The sequence below is a fragment of the Pan troglodytes genome, chromosome 22 (assembly GCF_028858775.2).
Source record: "Pan troglodytes isolate AG18354 chromosome 22, NHGRI_mPanTro3-v2.0_pri, whole genome shotgun sequence".
NCBI lineage: Eukaryota > Metazoa > Chordata > Mammalia > Primates > Hominidae > Pan > Pan troglodytes.
This window is the reverse complement of record NC_072420.2, coordinates 24,082,060-24,085,748: the sequence shown is the minus strand read 5'-3', so window position 1 is coordinate 24,085,748 and position 3,689 is coordinate 24,082,060. Positions and strand designations below refer to the sequence as shown.

The 3,689-nt window shown below is 41.3% G+C and overlaps 1 pseudogene; it reads right to left on the bottom strand.

Annotated features, from left to right (window-relative positions):
- Window positions 1–330: 330 nt before the first annotated feature.
- LOC749747 (myb/SANT-like DNA-binding domain-containing protein 2) lies at window positions 331–3,201 on the bottom strand (annotated as a pseudogene).
- Between the last annotated feature and the right edge of the window lie 488 nt (window positions 3,202–3,689).

The following is a 3,689-nucleotide window of genomic DNA, read 5'->3' as shown; positions in this document are numbered from 1 at the left end:
GTTTTTTCAATATGGAATGTATCCTCATTTGCTTATATTAGGGCCCTAAAATCCCTTTAAAAATTGTTTTTGTGTTTTAAAAAAAGAAATAGCTGGCCCACCAAGCAAGTTTGCTATAAATCTTGCTTGCTCAAAATGAGCATTTTCAGGTGAGGTCTGTTTTTTCTGGCCAAATTCTACTATGATTCCTTAGAAGTCATACTGGCCCAATCAAGGAAAGAGTTTCCATGAAGAGTCTGATGGCAGCATCTGGATGAGGAGTGGTCTGGGTAATGGAAAGTGAGTAGAGAAGAAGGAGCTAAGAGCCCAAATCCTTATGAAGGATGACCTTCAGTTGTTAAATTTTAGGACGCATCCAATGGCTTTTTCAGGGCACTCAACTAAAGAGCCAGTGGAAAGAAAATCTCTCTCTACTTCCACAAATTTGATGTAGATGGATTTGGGGGAAACTCTGGGGTCCCCAGTACAGCTCTGAGAGAAAAATCTGTTAATACCAACCCAATATTTGCTGAAGACTTTGGTATTCACTTGGAAATGTAAAAACAAGCTCTGCTGCAGAGCCCTGACCTCAGCAGTCCTGAGGTGGCAAAAGATAATTCTGGTGGGTTCTATTTCCACCTGTAATGAGGCTTGTGCTGAAAGGGTTTCCAGGTTAACCCCGCCTTCTTTTCCTGGGTCCAGGGAATGTTGCTGCATGTGCGGTGAGAGGAGCCTCTCAATACATTCTTCATAGCCAATGGCATAAAGGCCCATGGCTTTTAGGAATAATTCCAGGCAATAAATATTGAACAACATTCCTACTGATTGGGTTGGAGTGGGCAATGGGTCACCAGTCAATTTCCACATGCAGCTCCAAGCGCCTAGCTTCACTAATAGTGATCTCTAAAAATGTGTAATAAACATTTTTTCCAGTTCATTTTCTGCACTTGCGTCATAATGATCCCTCCCTCAGACTTCCCAGGGTTGAAGTACTCCTGAAGTCGCTTGCCAAGGGGCACCTGGGAGGTGATCTCAGCATAATGGTAATGAAGATCCCCTTTCCAACGGGTGTTATAACCAATTCCAAAAAACGGCCAGTTTATTAGAAAGAAGGAGCCTTGAAAAGTCTGTCCAACTCTGAAAAAGTTCCCATTTCAACTGTACCGATTCCAAAATCTGCACAGTATTCTGCCTGATGTCTCTCTTCTGTGCTTCTTCAGAAGACTCTTGTTGAACTTATTTTTATTTTTTATTTATTTATTTATTTATTTTGAGACGGAGTCTCACTCTTGTCACTCAGGCAGGAGTGCAATGGTCCAATCTCGGCTCACTGCAATCTCCACCTTCCAGGTTCAAGCGATTCTTCTGCCTCAGCCTCCCAAGTAGCTGGGATTACAGGCACCCACCACCACGCCCTGCTAATTTTTTTTTTTTTTTTTTTTTTTTTTTTTTAGTAGAAATGGGGTTTCACCATGTTGGCCAGGCTGGTATTGAACTCCTGACCTCCGGTGATCTGCCCTTTTCCACCTCCCAAAGTGCTGGGATTACAAGCTTGAGCCACCGTGCCCGGCCGTTTAATTTTTAATTTTCTCTTTGTGATTCCTGATCTGTCGGATAGCCATGGAGATCCTGACTTTGGGTTCCCAGTACTCCTGTGAATGAATAGTCCTCCATGGTGCCGCCATCTGACTCCAGCTCCTGCTACAAGCTACTGCTGTTAAGAAGTACAGTCTGGCAGGGCTGAGCATCCCATCCTCCCTGAGCAAACACCTGTTCCAACTGTTCTACTGTGTAACTGCTCTTTCTTTTCGCAACACCATGTTCTTCCACCCGATTGTAACACGTGCAAATGGTCAAAGTAAGTAAATCCGGTACTGGGTTGTATAAGCAGAAGAATTACATGTAAGCTATGAAGGTGGCTCTTCCTCTCTATTCAGCACTGGTGAGGCCACAGCTGGAGCACTGCATTCACTTCTGGGCATCCAACCAGCTTGATGCCTCCCAGCACTGGGACAGGTCCGCTCATAGCCCAGCTTGGCCAGGGCCCTGGACACAAGCTCCTACTTGGCTGGCCCGGGGGTCCTTGCTGCCAGCCACTATACTGGCTCCTTAAAGCTGCTGGTACCGCGGCTCCGCCAGCCGCTCATTGCCCCACACTGCGCTGAGCGCCTTTGTCTCCGCTGGAGTCCACGACATGCTCCGGCGGGCGGCAGCCCCACCACTGCTGCCACCACGGGAGAAGGAGACAGTCTTGTCTGGTTAAATTTTATATAAATTTAATGCTGGTCTCATAAAAACAGTTGAGTGGTGTCCTCTACTTTTTTTTTTCTTCTCTTCAAATGTTCACGTATTCTTGGTGTTACTTTTTTTCCATGTGTGAAAAAATCACTTGTAATTAGGATTTACATTTTCTAAGATTTTTGGAGATGTACTGTAATCTGCTTTATGTTTGTTTGCTTTGTATTCGTTTTTTTGCAGCTATCGCATTATTATTTTTTCCAAGTTCAATAAGTTTCATGTTTTTAAGAATTTAATATATCTATGTTGTCACAGCTTTTGGCATAAAATTGTTCATAATAGTCATTATTATATTATTTAGGTTAGTAGATCTGCTGAGGTATTGCTTTCTAATTCCTGAGCCTGGTGATTGTTTTTCTGTTTACTTTTAAAAATTAATCTTGATAAGGGATTATCAATTTCTCCATTTGAGTCAAACTTTTCACTATACATAATCCTATCTTATTTGTTCTGCTCTCTTATTTGTAGTTTCTTATTTCCTACTCTTCTTACATATGATTTGCTGGACTTGCTCTAGGTTTTGAGATAAGAGTCTTAGAGTATTGACATTTAAATTTATTTAGTAAATGCACTTTTGTTATGAATTTACTCTAACATCTGCTTTAGCTTTATCTTACTGTATTTTATACATTGTGTGTGCATATATACATATGTGTGCGTGTGTGTATGTTGTGTATATGTTTGGGACTTCAACACCAGAAACTTATTTTCTTACACTTCTGCTGACAAGAAGCACAAGGTCAAGGTGCCAGCACAGTTGGTTTCCTCTGAGAGCCTTACAAGGGATGAATCTGTTCCTGGCCTGTCTCCTTAGCTTACACATGGCTGCCTGCTTGGTACCTCTACCCATGGTGGGATGGTGGTTGCTCTGTGCATACCTGGCCCTGTTGTCTTTCTCTCTCTTCTTATAAGGACATCAGTCATATTGGATTAGAGCTTGGCCTTGCTGGCCTCATTTTGACTGAATCGCCTCTTTGAAGGCCCTATCTCCTTCCTCAGTTAAAAGCCCTCTACTGAGACAAATTGTGCTTTCTCAGTCCCTTGCATAAGCACAGGCTCAGGAAGACCCCCAAGGAAAAGGTACCCACTTTAGCTCATCTTTTAGAGTACCTCTTCTTTGAGTCCTTAACATTTCTAGCTTTTGATCCTTATAAAGCTATTCATTGTTTGAAAATATATTACATTTCTCATTATTTATTAACTTCTCCTGATAGTTACTGCCAAATAATGTTCTACTCTGAACTATTGTATCTTAATAAAAAAAGCAGTCTTAATTCATAAAAACTGGAAGCAGCAGTCTTGCATATGTAGTGTTTATAATTTAAAACAAAAGAATGAATAAAAATAAAAATTCTATATTAACACAAATATAGTACAAGAAAAATTAAATAACTTAAAATCCATATGAGGCA